At 35.4% G+C, this 24,186-nt stretch overlaps 1 long non-coding RNA gene across 2 annotated transcripts in view; it reads right to left on the minus strand.

Moving 5' to 3' along the window:
* Positions 1-24,186, minus strand: part of LOC101794455 (uncharacterized) — an 85,629-nt gene that overhangs the window by 25,578 nt on the left and 35,865 nt on the right. For both annotated transcript variants that reach the window (XR_002406417.4, XR_011809034.1), the window contains one exon: positions 20,775-20,977. This is a non-coding gene — a long non-coding RNA (uncharacterized lncRNA). The remainder of the gene's footprint in view (positions 1-20,774; positions 20,978-24,186) is intronic.

Genomic DNA, 24,186 nt, shown 5'->3' on the forward strand with positions numbered 1-24,186 from the left:
AAATCCCTTTAAGAATGTCCTATTTATCCCCTTTCAGTTGAACAAATTACTTTTAGTAGGTTCTGATAAATCTCTAGCATTTTAAGGTGAACTGGAGATGAACTAAAAATAAAAAATTAAAAAAAAAAAAACACAAAACACCTGTTATTTACTTAGCTACTACCTTAGCCTACTAGCTATTACATCTCACTACTTCCCATGGACATATAAAATATAGTTTCTGTTATGGTTGAAACCTTTGATTCCTTGACAGAGAATGGAATTATTATTTACATAAAGATAACAGTTCAGAAAGAAGAAAAAAAAAGACTTATCTGCAATGTACCATGCACATTAGAATTACGAAGGGTTTTTTCAAAAGAAAAAAAATGAATAGACATTCATTGGCAGAAAAGCCTCCTCACAAATTACTTCCAACTACACATTAGTGGGTGTATATATGTATATACCTATATATGTATATATATATATATATATATATATATATATATGTATATACCTATATATGTAGTACCTACATATATAGGTATATATGTACTTCTCAGAATTGCCTTAATATGGGGAAGACAAAAACTGCTGCTGGAAATAACGAACTCTTAAGAAAAATACTTTCACGCTTAGCAGGTTTTTTCCATAACCATTCAGTTTAAATGAACAAATCTCAAGCAATCTGTATTAACTTGGAGTTCAATTTTTTTTCCATCTTTATATTTAAGAGTATTACAATTAACTGAATGAAGAAATAAACTCCATTTTAAACTAGCAATTATGAGAACTTGCAATATCTCCATTTTCACATCCAGTGGCATGTGTTGTAATGATATGCATCTTAGGGCTGTACATAGGTACAGCCCTTACCAATACTTACCAATGTAGTCCTTAAAATGTCCTAAAAGTCCTTAAAATAAGGAAAGCAAGGTATTGTGCCAAGAAATTCAAACCAAGACACACCCACAAGGACCAATAAGCTAGGGGTTACTAAATTATGCCCAAAAAATCAGACACTGAAAATATAATTGCTGTATGAGAGATACAGGAACATTTCACTCAGTCTTAATCTGAAAAAGCACATTTCAGTGTGTCAGGCATGGGCTTATAGAGCCTGTCTGAATAGAAATGTATTTAATTACTTTCTGAAAGGATACCAAAGAGAATCATAAAAATACAGAGAAACCCATGAAGAGCTATAGAACTTCAGAAACTAACCGTTTAATAAAGCAAACAGTTTATTCATAAATGTGCCATTTATAAATTTAAATGCAGTTTAAAGCTTGTCTCTTCTTTGGGGTATTAATGCTATTTTTATTTTCTTTTTCCTCAAGCAGCAGATTTACACTTGTTCTCAAGTATAAAAAAATGCTTTTGACTCAAAACATCAAGCATAAACTAATGAGATTTATTTTATATTGTTGTTGATTAAAAATATAAAATATATGTACTTGACATAGTATCAACTATAAAAAAGAAGGAAAAGAAAAGATAATATTTCTTAAGAGATGTTCACATGTTGCCATATAATTAATTTGAGTGATATTCTGGTGTAGTAACACATTTGGAGCTGAAAGGGTTGTGCAATTATGTAGACAGTACGCATTAACCATGTTTAATGTGGCAGCCAAGGCTACACTTCAGCTAGGGATATTTTTTTTGCCTCTTCCATATTCTATGGCTGAAAACTATCTACTTGATTGGAAAGTTAAATAATAGTTCTGAATTACATAAATTTCCCCCATTCACTTTCTGAAGGTCAAATCTAAGTGTGTTCAGTGTTATGTTGACAAATGCTAAAAGTTGCCACTTTTCCCTCCAACTCTCCAGTCTTACAGAGTTAATTGTTTGTGTCAAGGGAGAAACAACCCCAGTTTTTCTTTTTTGAAATGATATTTCAAAATTGCCAGGCCCAACTCTTTGAAGGTCCTTTCTTAAACAGTCTGGAAAGTAGTTTCTAGAACAATTAAATTTCTGGAGAATTTAATGTCTTCATTATGTAAATTCATTCAAACAGAAAATACCGGCAAAGAACCTGGGGGATTAAAAATGTACAGAATGCTATATATTTGCTATATCATGCATACATGAGTCTTCTGTATGATACCTTGCCACTTTACTGTAGTTTGACTATCACTTGTGCATAGCACTGAAGAATAAGTTAGAAATTTCCTCTGTAAATTAGAATCCAACCTACTGTTGTGTCTGGAGAGGTGTAATTTCTTGCTTTTGAAAAAAGATACCCCTAGATTTGGGTGCTTCTAGATGCCCCTAGATTTAGTCTGAAATTTGATCTACCCATGATCTGAACATATGCAAGCTTTCTTTGCTATACCAAGTGAAGACCAAGAGCCTAATGGGGAGGTGGGTGTGCTTGGCCCTGCAATGGATCAATGATAAAATATGCATGGCTCCCTGCTGGTTTGGACCATGAATAGAGTGACTGTAGCCTAGCTGTAAAACACACAGATGCACTCTTCTGTTTGATTTAAAGGGAAATTCCTATCTTTATGGAAATCTTCAGGGGAAAAATATATTTCTTTCTGAAATGTAAGGACATAAAGCCAAAGACCTCCAGGCTGTATCAATGAAGTTCAGATATCTGATCAGGTGATTAATGCCAGAAAAAAGCTTTGTGTTTTAGAGAGGAAAACACCTGCTGATATTCTTTCTAGACACCAAGAACAAGTAGCTTGCCCTTACCTTTCTCTAATATTTACCAGAAAAATAGTAAATATTTTATGTCTGGATTCTGAGCTTTAACAGTGTACAGGATTCCTTGTCTTTCTCATTCAATGTGACTAAAATATTATTTAAGAACTTTCAAAGTAGTGTCTTCTGAAACATTAAAAGTGTTAATAATTAATTTGCAGTAAATTAAATACATTTCATAATAAATTTATTCAAACATCATCAAGAAGTTGGTTCAGATGTGGTTTGGTCTGTCTATGAGTCAAATTATATGGAGAGCAATAATATTCTCACTTGTCTTTCTCCCATGCCCAACTACCTAAAGAACAGCACAATGGGAAAAGCAGAGTGAAAAAATAAATAAATAAATAAATAAATAAAAAATCAGTCTTTAGCTTTAGCCCATATGTAAGGGTTGAAATCCTGAGAGATATTGGGATGGTAGTGAGTACTTTCATTAGAGCAGGGCACAGCAAGGAGGCAGATCGTATATTCTTTACCTTTCATGTAGACTGGGGCAGCAAACCAGCAGTTCTTTGCTTAGGGCAAAGACACAGATGAGTCCAAAGCCAACAAAGTCCATCTGTTTTATATATAACAGATTGGCTAAATTCATAGTGCAGATTTACACCATGGTCTATAACAGTGATGACAGACTGAAACATAATGCTACTCACCAGTTTAAAACTTTCTTAAATACAAAAATGCTAAAATACTTAAATACTTCCCACCCTCCCCCAAGTGTGGGAAAAACAAATCCAGGTGTAATCAAGGGCCACTGGACAAGCTGCAAAAGTTACCATAGATTGGAATATAGTTTTCACCTTTAGATGCTCGGCCACAGAATCATTCTTACTCTATTTCTGTCCTTGTTAATCTTGCAATTTATCTCTTTGCTGTAACCTAACTTTAAAAGAGAACTAGAACCAACTTCTTTCTAAGGACCATCTTCTGAATAACTCCATGGACAAGAAAGATGGAGTTAAAATTTTTATGTTATTTATTGGCAACCAAAACAGGGCAGCTCATGGCAATAAATACTTCACTGTAAAGCCAAAGGAGATTGCCTATTTCTCTTCCACTTCAGTTTCAAGAGTAAAGGTCACTCCTGCCCTTGGAGCTTCCCTGAATTAGTGGAGTTTTAGGAAAACTTCACTGTAACCTTGAAGTCTACGAAAAATCCAGTCCCTAGAAAGCAGGAATTTAAAGTCAGGTTCTTGTAATTAGCAGTTCTTATAGGAAAGATAAATGCTAGAAAAAATAAAAATAAAATAATAATTAAAAAATGCTCACTTTATGTAGCCTGTCATTAAGGCTAGAGCACCTAACCTTTCCCATGCACTGAGCGGCAGCTACAGTGTGTTTTTGTGTTCCAGTACCTGAAGGTGGTCCCTTTACCTCTACTTCTGAATTATTTTGGAATGAAAACATTTTCCATGTTCAGCTACACAACAGCTGAAGATGGTTTATTTGAATATACTTCTAAGTAAATTCTGAGAATATAGTTTAAAACATTCAGTCTGCTTTCTCCACTGAGATACACTTACATCACCTTACAGTTTTTATAATGCCATATAGTAAAATTTCTCTAATATTACCATATATTACAAAAATAATTGAGTTGGTAAAATTATATCTTACCACTTGTTTTTCTGTAAATGAAGAAAAGGGTCATTATTTTATATTATAATTAGTTATACAGTCTCTGGTTATTTTGATTTTATTTTTTTTCTGAAATTCTTTCCTCATTACTTAAAGTTTCACCTTGTTTATGCCTATTTTGACTCAGGACAGTTATTTCTGTAGCTGAATTCACCATCCACTTGAAGTCCAAATCTCATATTCCACATATGCAACCCAGCAATCAAATATTCCACAAAACATCTGTGGTACCTTGGGTTGTCTTGTATACTTTAATTCCTTCTCTTCTTTTTCTTCTTTTTTTAAACAATGCACTTTCACTTTCTGTGGTTACTAGACTTCTCCTAAAGGCTTCTGTGATCATTTTCCTTAGCATTCTTTTACTGTCTACTCCTACAGCACCTGCAATATCAAACCAATATATTCCATTTCCCAGCAGTATTACTTTCAGTACCCTGTCCCCATAGTTTCCACCTGTTCCTTACAATTAATGTCCTGCATCTGCTTTACTGGCAATCCTGGTTTTTGTGTGTTTATTTGTTTTTGATTGTTTATTTGAGTTGTGTTTTTTTTTGTTTGTTTCCTTAACACTTTCTTCTTGCACAGACCTAAATCCAGATGCCATTCCTCTACATTTCTAACATTCTCCTTTGTCTTCTTTTTCATGATCTCTATGAAGGCCAGACTTCCATAAAAAAAGGAGAAAATGGGAAAAATTATATCTAATCCCTGTTAGCAGCTGCTAACATTCAAGAAGACAGCTGCAGAAAGATACTACAAATGGCATCAGCTAGATGGAGTCTAAGACCATGTGGACTGAAGGAGCAACCTTTTTTTCCTCTATATTTATCAGCTTTATTTCTGTAAAGATTTTTATCTTTTCACCTCCTGTCTCTTTCCCATGGGATCACCTACCAATATCTGCTTCCTTGTGAGTCTACGTCCCATTTCTGCACTTACCTTCATATAGTAAGCTCATTTCTCTGCTGTATTTATCACCATCAGACTTTCTGCCTCAACTCTAGGGACACAGATTTCTTTCTGCCATGACAAAATCTGCCCTGTTTGTTCCAAGATTATCTGTCAGTCTTGAATTGCTTGAACAATATTTTTACTCCTATACTTCATCTCATCCCCACAAGCTCACATCTATCTCATCCCCCACATCTGTAATCTTCAGACCTATTTATATATGAGATCTACCAGGTGACACCTAATGTTAGATGTTACCCAAGGATAGCACACCTGTGGCTGTATTACAAGCAGATTTTTCTTATCCCTACCCCCTTTAATTTCTATTGCTGTTACCTCACTAGTTGACATTGTATTCCATTATATGTAACCTAAAAGAAAATCAGAAAATCCTGGAAACACTATTTGTTAAAATGTTCCTTGTGCTGGTTGACACATCTGTGAAACATTCTGCTTAGGTCAGGCTTTTTTCCTTTTCGAGCAATGGGGACAATTAACTCTCCATCGGCTACAATCAGAGATCTCCCTTAGCAACGAGTCCTCTGTTCTATTACAAAACGCAGACTCAACAAACCCCAGCCAAGTTCTACCATCCTACAGTCACTTTACTTCACTCCAGAAAAAGTGAAGCTCATTGAGGACAAGATACCTAAATGCACTGCTCCACCCCAGCTCAAAGCAGACTTTTCTGTTTATTAGGCTGTTAAATATCACACTCTGTCAGTCTTTGATCAAAGCAATGAATTCTATTTACTGTCTCATGGACTATACTGAGCTTGACAAAGACTGTCAGAATTTGACAGGCTCTACAATGAAAAGTATTGTGAAACTGCAAACAGAAAAATCTAGCAAAGCTCTGGACAATGAAACAAAACATACAAGGCTTTATCTGAACAATACAAACTATCCCACCTGCTCTCACTGTAAGACTCTTTCATTTTTGAGTTCAACATGTATGATGTTTGCAGATACCCCACACATATTATCTAGAGTTACCTTGATTTGTAAACTGATGATTCATCCACTGCAGGATGATCTACTCACCAGCAGGTTAGCTGGCCTCTGAGTTGTCTACTGATGGGACAGTCTAACAGATTTCCTGCTTCCCTGGGGAAAGGATGGTGGGCAATTAAACATTTCTGAGAAAAGACCACCAAACCACCAAAAGACCACTGCACACTGGTCAAACTGTGTTACATTCCAGCAGATTAAACCAGGGGCTACTGCTAAATGTAGCTACAAAATAGAAAATCTTATTTATCATTTCCTGCTCAGATTTATAAGATGACAAAGGGAAGAAAATGACAGTAGGTCCATATGAAAGAAATCCAAGTGTGATATTTTTACCAGCCATAAGAGGGCCACAATGTTTTGTGCTTGCAGTACTTCAGACCAAACTGAGTTGGAAGAGTTGCCTCGAAGAAACCTGTATTAAAAAATGAAAATCCTTATTTTTCTATGTGGCAGAAGCTCTGGAATACTTTATTAGAATTATTTCAGAAGATTGGGGCAGCTGAATGACTTTGGCACTTCCTTAGTCACAGCAGGATTCTGGCATGTTAGTATTCCTTTTGTCTTTTACAGTAGGTACTTTTGTAAAACAATTATACAAATATATTGAGATTTCTCCTTTTTTTTTTTTTTTTTTTTTTTAATATACTGTTGAGCTGGATGTGGGGTTATAAATTGAATTCTTTTGAGTGCATATTGCAGTATTAACTTTTAGAATCCAGGGAGTGAGTGTTCTGTATGTATTCCTCTGTATGTATTTGAAAAGAACAGAAATAAAGTGAAGACACAAAGTCTAAACAGTTCAAATTATAAAACTGATTTTACAACTTTTAGCTCAATGGTGTTGGATGCTTTAAAGAAAAGAAGTTTCCTAAAATTGCTCTGATACCTCTTTTTTGATAGCCAAAGCCATTATAAACTTTATCTTAATAAAAAGGCAGATGAAACTAAATAAAAGTGATGCTTTTATTATTCTTAAAACACTACTGTATAAGCAATTATTTGGTCTACAAACCTGCCATCAAGTGCAGTCTGTTAAAATTAATATTGTTCTGAAGAACTTATGCAGACTCTGGACTTTGAACTTAGCTGAAGCAGTAAATGAGACTTTTCAAAAAGCCATTGCTATTTAACAAAAGCATGAAATGTTCCCTCAATGAACTCTACAAATTTTATTATTAATTTCAGCTGAAGCAAGATCACATTGGAGGGAAAAAGTCCTGTCACTTTGGTCAAGACACAATGTAGAAAACTAGTCATAAATCTCACTATTTATTTCTGTAACATTTCATATGACATTATCTAGTGCCACATATACCCTATCTTACACCAAAAACAGTTCCAAGGCTGTTTTCCTGGGGCAGCCCTACTAGCTCAGTATAATATAGTTGTACTGTTCCTTATAGTTAAATATTTCATAGAATCACAGAATGGTTTGTGTTAAAGCCTTTTCCTGAGGCTTTGTGCCTCTTGGTATTTCTATTGCATTTTAACAGGAAAAAATAAATTATCTTGAATTTACCAAAAGTACTGCAGTTTTTAATGTATCTGTGCAATAGATTGTATGGATTCCTACCGAGGAATAAGAAGCAGCTGGTTCTAATCTGTAAGGTGAGTGGGTTTAGAGTTTGGGATCAGAGGTTTGATTCACCGCTGTCTGATTTAAACAGGCTTCCAGCACAGAAATGAGAGGGATGGGAGCTGCTTAGCTACCAGTGTAAAACTCTATAAATGGACAGGCTTTCTGGGGGGCTGTAAGTAAAAGAGTGTTCCTTTAGCAAGACTGCAAGGGCATTTATGCTGATGTGAAGAAGGGCAGAAAGTCTCTCTGTTTTGTTCTTCATTGCATTGAACAAAAGAGACTATGCCAGTGTGTCTGCCAGTCACTTCTGGTCCTGGCTGGCAGAAGGTACCACCAAACTATGACATGAACATGGAGACAGAACATAGCTGGATAAACATTTAAATAAATACATACGTTCTCTTTGACTCTCATTCATCTGGCTGTCTTTAGAAATTCAGTATTCTAAATGTTAATGAAACACCAGCTTTCTGACATAGAAAGTATATTTTGCAACCTAAAACCCACAGATAACTGCATGATTTTGCTACAATTGCAATGCCTTTCTTTAACTGGAAACTATATTGGGTCTCTATATTATGAACTTCCAGTCAAACATAATTATGTTAATGCTGAGTATGAGATGGCAACACCTTTCCTGAAAATATTAAGGTATTCTCACCTTAAAAATCATTTATTCTTTGGTGCGCTCTGGTGTAGCTGAAGTGTTGTGGTTCTCCACTGTCAGAAACCCCCGATGCTGCAAATTCTGTGCAAAAGGCCACTGTGTGTGTTCAGCCCATTTTCAAAGCTCTTCTGGAGTGACACAGAATGCATCAGCCATACTGCTTCTGAGTTTATCAGCACTGATGGGCTTTCTGTATGATGGACCATCACAGATATGACCCAAGAGCCACCCAATACAGGATGGAGGTCACAGTGGGATGCTCTAAATGTTTTGGGGTTGAGGCACTAAATAATTTAAAGTCAGAGCTGTCTGTAATTCACACTACACTTTCTCTTTCACCACGTCTCCTGTAAAGACGGGGAAATTAATTCATGATATTTTAGTTAGAATTAAGACTACAATCATGTGATTAAAATTACAATTATTTCTTAAGCATATCAATAAGAATGGCAATTAACATAATGAAAAGTAGTTTAAGAGATTAAAATAATAACAAAAATAAAAACTGTACACATAAAGAGACAGCAAAAATTGGTTATAATGACAGTCAAATTAGAGTATTATTTAGCTTCAGGAAGTCTGAATGTGACTGATCACAAGAAGTTTTTTGACATTTGATTATGTGTTTCCATTTAACAATCAGCATTCATAATTGCACATGGCCATTTAAGTTCACATGAGCTTAAGAAAAGAATCATGTTCCTAACGTAAAATTAGATAACCTATGTGGAGGGCCTTTTTTGCCTTCAGAACTGGCTGGAAAAACAATCTGGCAAGGGTTTCTTGATTTCCATAGGTGTGTTTAGCTCCAGGGGGTGCCTTTGTAAAATGTCAGCCACTGGGAATGTGATAACTCAAGATAAGGATTTACATTAAGAAAAGAAGGTTGTAACATTTAGAGACCATTGATAGAATTGCTAACTGGATATAGATAAAAACAAGTTACATGTGTCTTTGCTAAAGGGTCTTTTCATTCATGATTACTTTTTCCATTTTTTTTCCTGACAGAAAAAAATATCCAGGTTTATTTGATGTGCAGCATGATTTGTTTGTATTGCAAAGCCATAAAATCTTTTTTTTTTTTTTTTAACATAAGAAATTGAAAAGCAATGTTTTTGCTATTTAAAAGAAATATTGCATTCTCCCTTTAATTTCCACAAAACTTGCCTGAATCAGCAGCACATAACTTTAAGATTTTTTTTATATGCCTTGTTCTGCAGAAGATTTGTCACGGTGTCTTCCTCCTCATATATAAAATCATTGTAAAGTTTATAAATTACTGATGTCACATCTGGCATAACTGCCAAAACTAGCTTCTCACAGAACATCTTAACAGAGAGTGAGATTACTTTTTGGGGGGTGGGGGGGCGGGGAAATCCCTGCCAGAAAAGATGAAGAAATTGTATTTCTGCTATGTACACCATTATGCACAATCCATTTGGTGAACATACTTCTGGATGCTAAACGTCATCACATAAATGAAATGAAAAATATATATCTATATATTAAAAAAGTACTGTATTGTTATCTAAGTAAATGGGTTAATTCAAGATTAAAGTATCTTCTTGAAAAATAAAACATACTTAGAGAGGTGCCTAATCTAATACACAGATTTATGACAAACATGAAATAATGTTGCTTTTTTCAGATTTTGTTAAAACATGAACACTGGCAAGATTGGAATAAAACTGAGATTTTCTAGAAAGATGGAAATCTGATAAACTCATCAACTACAGTAACCTGTCAACACAGAATTACATGGACATTCTTATCTACATCAACAATAATGATATATTGGTCTCTCTACTGTTAAAGTTTATCATGGAGGGTATTATAACATTGTTACAGTGATAGCAATATCACCACAGTGTAATGAACTCCTAAACCCAGAGCTATTAGAAATCTGATTTTATGGCACTTGGCAGAATAAAAGAGCAAGTATTACATAACAGATGCCAATCCTTTTCATCTTGAGTGCTAAAATGTAATGATGACATAACTGAGCAAAAGCAGCAGAAGGATGCCACACAGGTAATTTTAATGCTTTGCTAGACTTGAAGCTAATAGGAAATAGAATTTTTGGGGGGGAAGGAGGAAGGGAGAGATTTTTTTTTTTTTTTTTTTTTTAAAAAGTAATTGTCGCATGCAGAAAAGCTGCAGTATGGAATCCACCCAGATACAGAATTCCACAGCCAGAAATGTGTTAGCTCTGTAGTTAAAATGTACATTATTTTTAATTTTTATGAGTCAGACCTTTATCTTAAAACTACTTTAAATAGTGGAAATGCAAGAAGTCATATTCATAAATGAATCTGCACACAAACTTTTTTGTTCTTTAAATGCAATTGATACAATTATTTATGTATATTAGTATGTCCAGAATGTGTGGTTTAGGTTTTTTTCCTGTTTTCTGTACTCTTAAATGATTTCAAGATCACATTTAACCTGGACCCTGTCCACCCAAATTCAAACACTGATTCTCAAAGCCTTCATTCAGCTGCAACATAACCCAGAAAGCAATAAACTCTATGATGTTGCAGTATTTGTGGCTTAAGATTGTCACAGACCAACAGATTTTGGTCTGGGCACAGGTCTGGAGCACAGAGCAAGAAGGTGCCTGATTTTTGCATAAAAGCCAGAAGTCTCGGAGGAGAGCTGTTTGCCCATCTTTTCTCCGTTTGTCTTATGACATGCGGAAGACCTGCATCTAGTTGTGGTTTCCCTCTGGTGAAGTTCAAACCCATATTACTCACTTCTTGGAAGAGATTCATAAAGACTACCCTTTAATGGGATATTGAAGCTCATACACTACTCAGACTACATTCCACTTAAAAACCACTACAGTAGCTCAGTGCTACTGTAGTATTAGGTCTCTTCCATATTATATTAGATCTCTTCTAATATATGCTGAAGATCAAACCCTACATTTCATAATGTATTAATATACAGATTTTCATTTATTCCTGTGAAGTCAGCTTTATTCCCTAGTTAATGTCAGTTCATGCTAAATAATACATTACTGTGTTTTAAATAAATGGTTGTACTTTTGTGCCAAAATACCCAAGATTCAATAGTCTTTCAAAACCAATGGAAAACAAGATCTCTGAAATCTTTAAAACAAACAAGCAAACAAAACAAACAAAAATATACTGGGAAGAAATATGCAGAGATAGATGAGAAAATTAAACCATCTAAAACACATTGAAGACAACCCGATGCTAGCATATGATTTAGCACACATAGCTAAATATAATGCACTGTTGAATTAATACGTCCACTTTTTTATTGAAGACCTTAGTTTGTAGTGAAATTGCTTTAAATAAAATATAAGTTATTTAGAGAATAGTTTTATACCAGAACTTAACTCAAATATTAATTAATTATTCTGTTTTAAAATAAAATTACTGATTACATTATTTCGAGATATTTATGTATTTATATATACATATATTGCAAAATATAATTCCGGACCTGAAATTGAAAACATGCAAAAGCAGTATTTCATGACTCAACAGGCTAATTTATTACCAGCATTCAGCCAGACAATTCAATTTCTTGCACATTACTTATTTTCTCATAATATTCTTCTCAGATATCAGTCAGATCCCATATTTATTCATTGACTTTTGTAGTATTTGATGTCAGTGAATTCTCCGTTACAGTAAAATGAAAAAAAAAAAAATTCTTAACTTTTAAAATTTCATCATATTCCTTTTGACAAAATTATATACTGAATACTTTGAAACCTTTAAAATAATCGTCATTCAGATTTAACTCCTGGATACATAGGAACTGAACCCTTTATCACTGCATTTTATCTGTTTCCAGACAGTGTCTGGCTGACAAAACATCACATTTAGAACTGCAAAAGATTTAGAACCTGGAAATATCTTCTCCTCTCATCCAAGGTGCATGGGGTCTTCAGCCAAGATTCAACCCTAGTATAAATAATTCCAGAACTGTTTACCAGTACATTATGGTTTCAAGTATAGGAAAGACATGTATTTGTTCCCTGTTCCACTAGGGTTAGGAAAAACTTCTTCAAACAAGCCTTGTAAAAGCTCAGTTACAAAGCAAATCATGCTGCCTCATACATCCTCCACAGGGATGGCAATTATTCACAAGTTGGATCTCTGGCTATGTTTTACAAGACTTTCAGTATGGTTACATAACTTCTTAATTATGTCCTCGGAGGTAGGGAGTGTGCTTTACACAAAAGCCATTTTGTCTTCAGTTCCCCTGTCCAGCTGAAAACCAAATTTTTCATGTGATGTGTCTCTCATATGCTCCCAAACACTGAATTTTACATCTGGGTTTTATAACACTGTATTGTTTCCACTTCCACACCTGACCTCTGTATGTAGAACTGCTGTGAAAACTGTCTCTTCACAACAGTCATTACTAGGGGAAACATTTGTTTTGCAATACTTTTCTTAGCAGAACCTAAGAGCTTGTCTCTGTGCTGGAAGAATTTGCTGTAACTCCCAAACCTTTCCATGGATGAACCCACATTCAACTCTTAACATATGCTAATTCCAGCTGCTTTGGCCAGTCAGGTGAGAATTCCTAATGAGAGATTCAGAAGTGGAATCTTCTTAAACCATCTCCCAGCCACAATTAACGCTAGTCCTTCTGAAGCTGGCAGTCCACTTTCAGCAGTCAGTTCAGCTGTTCGGTTTAACCTTGCCCATGAAATACAGCAAAACCTTTGCAGTCAGACACACATTTCTGTGGAGCACAAGAAGCACAGTACAAAGCCCTGATCCACATCAGTTATAACTTCAGCTTAACTGTAAGCAGGCTTTCCTTGTAGACCTATCATGCATAGAAATGTTGTTGTAGGCTTTAAACAGTTACATGCTTTTAGAAAAGACGTATTTTAATTTGCTCATAATATTACGTGAAACCACTTTTTACTAGCTTTCTCAATTTTTGATTAACTGTTGAATTAAAAAAAAAAAAAAAAGTTTGCTTTCCATTAATTTAGTTTGATTTGAAAACATATACAACAATGTGCAGGCATCACATACAGCTATCTTCACTCTCTCTTTATCTGGGCCAATTAAACAAAATTTGCAATGCAACAACACCAGTGTCATTGTGACCACTTAGGCCAAGTATCAACAGATATTTCATGGGACCAAACACTACACTCACTCAGAAAATTCATAGATAAAACTGTTGCATGTGATAAAACAACGTGCTGGTGTTCAACTCCTTCAGTAGACAGTGGTGAATGGTAAAATAGTATCTCAAAAATGTTATTGTATGGTATTAATGTTTTCTATAATCATTATCTCGATTTATTAAAGAAACAAAATAAAACTACAGCAAAACTGTTTTCCCCTTTATAGGCTTTTATTAGTTTTCCTTGGGCATAACAACTTATTTGCTTGAGTCTAATTTTTCATGGATTCTGGACTGAAATCACTTTATCACGAGTCATTTTATGACTCATAGTGCACTCATTTAGGGTGCAAAAAGGTCATGATTTTAAGTTTTCAAAGAAAAACACTACTAGCATGCTTGTTGTAATCAATAAAGGCAGTTTAATTAAAATTAAGTCTCTAGCACAGATGAGTGTGTACTTGACAAATGACATTTAGAAATATGCTTTAGTTTATCTACAGATAAGCATATCTAAGTTGTTTTTCATAGTTTGAAAACAGAAGAAATTGGATCTTTTTCTTCTAACTAAACATAGAGAGAAGATATAATGTTGATGTTCATCCTGAAATCAATATAAATCCGGTCAGTAATGAAGTTGTTAACAGTAATGGGAGATTAGAAGCCATGGAAATTTACCCTTAGCTATTTTATGACCAGGAAAGTTCTCTTATCCATTTACCTATCAATTATAGACATAAAGCATAGGTTGTACATCAGGCTCTATTCATAAGTTGTTGTTTTTTTCATAAATCTATTCATATGTTTTTTCTTTTCTTGCATTGCTGAGGCCAATATTCAATCGGTATGATCTTTTTTCCAGTGAACAGTTATTGAAATTTGCAGATTTTATAGCAATTCTTGCTGATATGGCAGCTAGATAATCTTGTGTGTATGTTCATACTTACATATTGATGAAAGGGTTTATTTAAAAAATAAAAAAATAAAAATTCTATGGTCTTTTTTCAGATTTGCTTATTCTCATTCTGAATGACTTCTCATAATAGACATCATAAATGATCTTGGCAGTTAACTGGAAATGTTAATCAAGGGTTTTAATTAACAAGCATCTACAAATTTTCCAACTTGTTTAATTTTTAGATAACCATCTTTCTGATTTAATGATTAGAACTTTTACCCACCACTCAAAGATGATGTATTGCTTACTTAATTTTATATACTGTATTATCAAAGATTTTTCATCATTGCAGTAAATAATAATTCTATGTATTCAGTTTAGAAATCTATTAACAAACTCTTAATAGTAAGCATTTCAAAGTATCTGTTAAGTATCACAAATTTTAATACAAAAAAAATATGCATGGAGAGCAAAGTCCCATGGGCCTTGCTGCAGCCTTGAGAAGATTACATTGGTAACACATGTGTAAACAGAAAATGTCAGATTTAGAGCTCCACTTGTTAGTACAACATAAACCATCTATGCATTTTTTCCAAGAGTGTTGAAGGAAGAGTTCACATCGGAAAGAGAGGGTGTCACACTAGTCACACAGTTAGCACACCCTGGTAGTATCCTGTCCCACAATGAGCACTGGTGTCCTGTTATTCCTGTCTTACAGTTCCCGTGGTTGGTTTACAATCTGGTCTCCAGACTAGATGGCAGTCTATTTTCTTACTGGTCTTTCTATTTTTTGAAGCATTTAACTGAGGACTGTTTACAGAATGTGTCATTATTATGTGAATACATAGGATGAGAAAACAGAAGAGAAGAGAGAACCCGTTCTCCTGCCTTTTGAATTCAAATGCAGTGCATTCAAATCAACAGGAAGTCTAAGGAGCTCTTGGGACAAATTTATATATCCCAGGCATAGAGCAAACCAGGATTAGAAACATATGCAGTTAATTTAAACTACTGAGCTCTTCTCTTCCTCTCATCACCAAAAGCAGATTTTGTACTGTCTTGTTAAGACATGGAAATGGGCTTTACCAATGCCAGCATGACACCTGTGTGTGGCCATGTCTGCACTGAAAAGTGCATCCTTGCCTGGGAGGGCATAGACCCTGGTCTTCCTCTCACAGGACTCAGTCTTCTATGAAAGCTTTGGAGAACACAAATCAATCCTGGTCTGGTCCAGACCTCGTCTGGATGCCTGTGGCTGCAACAGGTTGTAATTCTTTCTTTTCCTTTACATTTTCTTTGCCACAATACAACTTTCTGAGCATGGGAAGTGGAGGGGGAGGTGTTAATACCTTCTCCCTGGTAACCAATGACAGGACATATGAGAATGGCACAGCTGCACCAGTGGACATCAGGAAAAATGTCTTTACTGTGAGATTGGTCAAACACTGGAGCAGGCTTCCTGGCCAGGTGCTTGATTCCCCGTACTTGTCAGTGTTGCAGAGGCATTTGGATAATGCCGTCAATAACATGCTTTAACTTTTGGTTAGTCTTGAAGTGCTCAGGCAGTTGGACTAGATGATCTTTGAAGGCCCCTTTCCATTGAACTATTTTGTTCTGTTCTATTCTACTAAATTTTATTTTCTGTACAGTTTGTTAAATCTGTCATAGTTACATACAACATGAAATTGAGAGTTTACTATAATTCATATCATGGGGTGTGACATCAGGTACCTTGGTGGGCACATGTATGAGTCAAAGGTCTGCTGAACAATTTTTGGAGACCTGTGAAGGTCAGGTGGAAAGAGACCCTGACTCAGCTTGGTCATCATATCTATCTTAAAGACTGGGAGAACCAAACCAGTCCAATGCCTGGACTTTGCCCCAGAGGAGATCACTTTCTTCAGCCAAAAGAAGGCAAAGGGGACAAAGTAACATTTGTCTAATTATCAGAGGACTGGGATCCATCCGTGAAACAAGTTTTCAGATTATGTAGACCTTTGAATTAACATTTATTTGACTGTTTGACAGAGCTGAATGGTGTTTTCAAAAATAAGAAGTCACATAGTTGGTAATGCAATGCTTTCAAAAATAAGCAGTGGCTGCATTCAAATTGCTTGCTTTTCTAAAATACTGAACACCTCCAGCTGGCTTTTTTAGATGCTTGATTTGTTATGATTTTTAAAAATCCTGGTCTAAATAAAAACTATTACTATAAAAACTTCAAATAACTGTGAATTAAAAGAACACCGAATTCTAGTAAAACTTCTGAAGTCTTTTTTTTTTTTTCCTACAGCCTCTGTATCCAGCTGTTCTGCTTTACTGATATTTCAGATATTTTACAGATATATGTTCCTCAGTTTCAGTTCAAATCTTACTACCAAATACATTTTGTTGAACAAATAGTATCACATCACTGAAACAATAGCCATATAGCATTTAGCAATTTAGTCTGGCAGCTTATTAAAAGGGAAAAAGGAGTCCAACTAACGTGTTCTTAAAATGAACGATTAATTTCTCATGCTTTATTCACTTTTTCCCTCAATTCTGTACAAAGAGTATCTATGAAATATAATCCAGGAGTGACAGTCTTATGTGTTCTTTCCAGACTCTGAAAACCTTAATTTAAACATCCAGTAATGGATACATTTTTTACGTAACAAAAGGAAGAAAATAGGGAACATATTCTTTGTCCATATGCATGCTTCTCTAAATTTTTGTGGCAACCAGACATCTGTCAAATTATTAGCACACAATGTTGACAAAAAACCTTAAGATCTAACCTAAGTGAGTTATAAATCAAAAGTCATGAGTAAAAGTGAGTTATAAGTCAAAATGTAAATCTTACCTGGATTTCACAAGTACTTCTACAGGATACACCTATGATAAACTCAGTTCAGATTTTATTTTCTGCAGCAACACCTTTCTTATATTACATGATTCAAATAATGTGAAAACTTTTTGTGTGTGTGTGTGAAAAAGATATTTTTTTTCCACTGTAGTTTTAACTCCAGTTGTAAAACACTGATTTCTAAAAATCAAATTATTTCTAAACATTAACGCCAGCTAGAATGAGTTAATCTCTTTTTTATATAGCACATGGAACTAAAATTACTTTACCCAACTATTTATGGTATTATTTACACCTTTTCTGAGTAGATGCAAAATGTTACATAAACATAACTTTCTAAAACTCCTGTTTTACATAGGTGTAAATGATTCACAACAGAAGCTTGGCATTAAGCAGTGGACACATTGCACAGAATGAAAACAGAAGAATTTTTGTAAATAAATTGTTGAAAAGAATTTAACAAACCAACATGGACCAACAATGGTACCAAACAGAGCTATCATTTCTTTACTTAGTTCAGTAGGATCATATTATGAAAAATACTCTTCCATAGCATCTACTAATCTTTTAACTGCATCTTAATGAAGTTTCAGCACATCCACATTCTTAAGATTGTCTATGGAGGTACTGTTACTTTTATGGCTACAACGACAATTTTTTTGTTTGTTTTTGTTAGTTAGTTTGTTTGTTTAGTTAGTTTGTTTGTTTAATTAGTTTGTCTGTTTGTTTTCTTTTGCATCAGACAGAACTCTGGACTTTTTAATTGAGTTTTCAAGGAGGTGTAGGTTGGAACAGATAAATCTCTACAATACCAAAAGCTCATGTAAAAAGAAAGAACAGAGGGAATATCTGAAACTCTCACAGCTGCCTAAAATCAATGAATGGAACAGATGTCTGGAGTGTGGGGTGAGAAGGCGTGCACTGAAGAAAGAGAGATGTGCAGGTGGCACATATCTCTATACCACTAATAGAAGTGAATCCAAAGCAATCTTTTGGGAAGAGAACATGTATTCAGATCATCTTAGAGGAGGAAATTGAATGTAACTCTTCCACAGTCTTTTCCTGCAGGTAGGTGTCGAAATTCTAGGAAAAGGTGGGATTTGATGCACTTCCATGGCTTTGTGATTTTCCATGTTTCCAGCGTTCTTTTGCATTCTTGCATTACTGCCTAGTTAATGAGGTGTCTATGAATGGTGGATATTGTCATCTTTTGAGTCCTAGTATTCAGACACCATGTCACTGGCGTTGTGATGACTGATTCACAGTTATGGATTAGTCTGGAAACTGACTATGTTTTGAAATATATTTTTTCAGTGCTAGGTGCATAGAATGTGGTCATTCTGGTCATTCAGGGCTTCTCTTCATCAAAAAGACACAGACTCATTGATATCCTTAGGAATTCCCAAATGAACTAGAAGTCTGTACATACTTCTGCCATAAAATAGGACAACAATTTATAGAAAACAGACTTGAGTGAAATAGAAGTTACCAATTATTGGAGACAAACACCTACTAAAACTGAACAGCCACCCTCTTTTTGTGTGTGTGTGTGTGTTTGTATCTCAATACAGCTGCAGTTAATTTCATTTTGTTTTCTTTCTTCTAATAGCTAGGAATATGATTATCCCTCAGAGAAAATCTTTCAATCAAACCACATAAAAGCACTTTGTTTGAGACACTGGTGTCTGTGAACTATTGTATGAGCATGTTAATGTGCTTTTGTAGCAATAGATAAGGATAGAAGTGTGTGGTGAGAGAGGCTAGAGTTGTTTATAAAGATTCTTCAGGGACTAAGAAATAATCTATTCGTTAATATAAATCACAAGCTGATAAACTGAAAAATAAAATCTTTTTCACAGGAATGAAGAAATCACCAGACATCAATGGAATTACATTTGGTGCACTTATGTATTATTCAATAGACAATAGGGAATGTAGTAATTGATTCTGGAGAGGATGAGATTTGTCCAGATGAATCTTTTTCAAGACAGAAGTACTTTTCACCCCATTAGTATCCCCAACAGCAGAACCATGAGCAGAGGAAAGCACTGAAATAAAGATAAGTTTAAAGAACCTTGACTCAGGATATTTTAAGAAATTCATAGCAGTGCTGGTGCAGTATTTTTGTGTTTTTCTAGCAAAACTCTTTTTAAGTGTTCTGTTTAATCATAATTGCTATAGTCATTAAAAAAAAAAAAAAAAAGATAGAGAACAGAAATAATGTGACTTTCCCTATCCTTGATGTTTAGAAGACACTGCTGCCCACATATGGTGTTTTTCCAGTTTATTTGCCTTTCTTTATGAAAGCAGGGATTTCCAAAATAAATCTCTAAGTGTTATTTGCTTCACTGGAAAATATAATCTTCCCTTTCTTAAATACAGCCTCTTTCTGACTCCCTTGTGAAAATATTCTGTGGGTCTCAGATCAACTCAGTATCAAAAAAATTATCCCTCACCCTTTCTACTCCAATTTGTCAGATCAGATATTTTTCTTTTGTAATGAAAACTAATAGAAAACTAAAATCCACATTTAATCAGCTAATATAAAACTGAAACCTGATACTAAATAAACTATATGGAAAGAAAAATCTACAAAGATATTATTGACACCAAAGTCTGGTGTGACTGATAACTACTGTAGACTAGTCTACTTGAACTGTGCCAAACTGATTTTTTAATCCAATCCTAGATTCTATAAAAACATTTTTTTCCTACAGTTTCTCCCTTTATCACCAAATATTTATTTATCATTCCAAACCTATTCAGTGAACAGAAAAATCCAGGTATGCAGAAGCTATGTATTAATGAATCACCCACTTCCCTGCACAGGGAAAAATAAGCACTGAAGTACAGAGTCCACAAAGCTGTAGAACTACCTAAATGGGATGTTTAATGAATGCCATGGATAAGGGTGTTTCCTATGTATGCCTTATTTGTAAGAGGTATCTGAGAAAAACAGCTGTTTGCCTCTGCTTCTGATTCACAAAAACAACTATAGTTCATAATTTTCCAAATTTGCACACCTCGGCTAAGACTATTTTTCATAAAGGAAAAAAAAAAGGAAAATTCACTTGTCAACTTGATAGCAAAATGGTTAGGAAATGCAACAAAAATACATTTTTTTGTTTAAGACATAACCCTTGCTCTTTGGACCTTGGACCTGTCTCTGGGGTTGGATTATATACAAGTGCACCCATGCCATGTGTAGCACTAAAATTTACAGGTAACCAGCAAATACACCAAACTTCTCTGTTTTAGAGAGAGACAATTAAACAGTCACTCTGACTTAGCGAACATGTACTTATCAAATACAAGTATAAAAGACAAGTGACTTACACTTCAACCATACCTGCATTAAAGGGTTCAAGGACTCCCACAGGATGAAGATAACATGGGTTTCAGGTCTGTTGTGTAAGACAAGGCTGTGCGCTGGTATCCGATAGTCCGGCTGAATTCTCTGAAATGCTGCCTTGATTCCTCTCTTTTGTGAGGTGTGATTGAGTACTTATTTTCTCAGAGGATTCATTAGATCAGCATGAACGTTGAGATAGGCTGAAAAAATTGATTCAAACATAGGATTATTTATGAAGAGATTCCTTGCCACTGCCAAGTCTGATGCATTTCTTTTAACAACTGTGCAGTCATAGATGTCTGGATTTTAATAGCATAGATTTAGATATATATTTTTTTGCCTTTCTGGCACAAAACTGAATTGGATTCAGTGACTAATTTAGTTACCCACCAAGGTCCTTTCCTAAGCACATCCCAGTTACTTTTTTCACATTTAATTTACCCCACGGCTGATAATGGACTACAAACCTAGAAAACCCCTTACTCATTTTGACTGTGAAAAAGTGGGTGCATTGAGGTGCATAAACTTGACCAGACCTTTTATGACATGCTGCTTTAGTATGTTTAATCACTATCTATCTTATTCCTCATCAAAATGATACAACAATCATCAGCTGTTGGTACACAATCAGTTTTGCATTCTATGGAATTGTATTAGCAGAGAAGTGATCATGATTTTATTTTTTCTGTCTTTTTGCTCTCCCCAAATATTCTTCCAAATTTGTCTCCAGCATTCGTGCTTCTCAGAATACAACATTTGAAAATACAGATTTGAGATATTTCTCTCTCTCTTTTGTGCCCCAAAGATCCATATGTTTATAACACTTTCGATATCTTTTTCTCTACCTTTGTGAGATGAAAGATTGGCTTTCTTGAGGTTTCTGTGAGTCTAATCCTTGAATCTTGAAGGTCAATTCTTCTGCCCAGTTTAAGACTACAAAACAGTTTCATTGATAACTACTTTGTGGATAAAATGGCAAGCCTTATAGGTTGGAATAGATGGGAACAGAGCATTATACTTTACTTTTGACTAAAGAGAAGAAAAAGAAAGCAGTTTGCTGTTAACTTTTTGACTATTACTCTTTCCTGCCTGGTAAGTGTTACATTCTCTACACTAGAAGCAAGACAAAATGAAAGGAAGGATGTGATTTTACTGGCAACAATAAAGATCATAATAAAATAGGAAAAAAATTAAATAGCTATTTCCATATTTAAAAAGAATCATATACCCCTGACTTATATTTACAGAAACACTTGGAACAATAAAGCCAGTTAAACAGTATAGGAATATGGTAATCTGCCATGTAATCTGCCACTTTTCAAAATAATCCCACACATGAAGAAATTTCTTTACAGTCAATGAGTTTGTCTACTGGAATATAATAACAATTCTAGCTGAAGCAGCTTACTTGTTATGAGTACAATCGCTTCCCTAGACCTGCTGGCCACACTGTTTCTTATAAAAGCCAGGATGCTGTTGGCCTTTCTTGACCACCTGAGCACACTGCTGGCTCATATTCAGCCAACTATCCACCAATACTCCCAGGTCCTTCTCCGCCTGGCAGCTTTCCAACCACTCATCTCCCAGCCTGTTGCTCTGCTTGGGGTTATTGCGCCCCAGGTGCAGGACCCGGCACTTGGCCATGTTGAACTTCATGCAGTTGACCTCAGCCCATCGGTGCAGCCTATCCAGATCCTCCTGCAAGAGCCTTCCTGCCCTCGAGCAGATCAACACACGCACCTAACTTGGTGTCATCTGCGAATTTACTGAGGGTGCACTCATCCAGATCCTTCTGATGCATCACGCCCGCCTGTTTGCCCGTCCTGGTTGCCGCGCTCCGTAGGGCCAGCTTATGAAGGGCCGGGGAGGGGGCGCTGCTGGCTCCGCCTATGCCTCATTCTCGCCTCATTCACCTCCCTCTCGAGGGCTGCTTGGTCCTGGCGGCTCCCTCGAGTGGGCTCGGTGCTGGAAAAATTAGCCCTGCCTGTCCGATACCCCGCTGCACTGCAGAACGTGTCTGCCCCGGAGCCGATTGCCTCGGCAAGGACAGAGCTCCCCAGAACACTGAAAGCAATCTCAGTAAGAGTTTCCTTTTTCTACTACATAATTTTATTAGAAATAAAAAAAACTATGTTTTATTCTTCTGGCCTGAAGGTTCATACCCCTACAACAGAGCCCAGTTCATAAAGTTCAAGTCCTAAATTTTAGTCCCAAATCAAATACAAGTTTATTCTTTCATATCCTTTAAAGTTCTCTTTTCCCTGAGTTTTAGTCCCCATACAGCTCAGCACTTGACATAAAGATAAAAACAGTGTTTAGACATCGCACTTTAAAGAGCACAGATATGGTAGACTGGCATCTAGATAAAGTTACAGATCTCAAGGACACTTTCAAGTCGCCTGAATTAAATGAACACCCAGTAGAAGGTGATAATAGAATAATCATAACAGGACCCTCCTATGGCTTGCAGCTTGCTTGACTTTCTTTATAATTTTTTTTGAAAACTTCAAGTATTTCCTTACCCTTGTATTCTTTCTCTTAGAATTTTCCTTAAGAGCTTAAACACATGATTTAAGTCAAGAAACAATTGGAAACTGCTCATATTTTATGTCTTGTTGGTAGAATGAGTACTGCAAAAAAAAAATGATTACCTTTTCAAATGACAATATGTGGATTTCAAGATATTTATAATTAACTCCTATTGAACTATAAAAGTACAGAACAAAGTAATATAACTTGTGTATCTAACAGGGATAGTCAGAAAATGATTGCTTTTTTCTAAAACACTTTTTTTCTCTGCCAGAGAAAAATACAAAACGGCAAAATACAAACAAATAATAAACAAATATAAATAGTGAAATAGTACAATAGCAAATGATGTGTATATGGTATATCTCCAGAAAACTTTTTATTGGGGAGACTAAGCTGAAGCATATTGCTTTACAAACTACTTTTGCAAGGGGCACTTTATGCAGACAGGTGAACTACTTTGCCAGTGTACCCTTCAGTCCTGCTGATTTCCTACCTGTTTCCCAAACCAGCTAACAGAATGTGTAGTTCACTGTCTTTGCATATAGCACATCATAAACTTCAGGAAACCCTTTGCCTTATTCATGGATCCACTTTGACAGAGAAGCAGTAGTGTTTGTGCTAGAACAGATAAATCCTATCAAGGATTATCAAAGTAGGGAGCCACAATGCAAAGGCACAACTGGAGCCAATCTGAACTGCAGCAGACTTTTTTGTCTGCTGTTCCCTCACTTTTGGAGCAGTAAGATGCTGACTAGATGTTTCTTATGGGGAACCCATACTAAGTATCCAGATCTGCCCAAGAACCCACCAGGATGCCCTAAACCAGCCCCATAGAAATTGAGTGTCTGCTGAGCTTGTCAACAATTGGAGGAGGTTT

Source organism: Anas platyrhynchos, chromosome 4 (assembly GCF_047663525.1).
Source record: "Anas platyrhynchos isolate ZD024472 breed Pekin duck chromosome 4, IASCAAS_PekinDuck_T2T, whole genome shotgun sequence".
Lineage (NCBI taxonomy): Eukaryota > Metazoa > Chordata > Aves > Anseriformes > Anatidae > Anas > Anas platyrhynchos.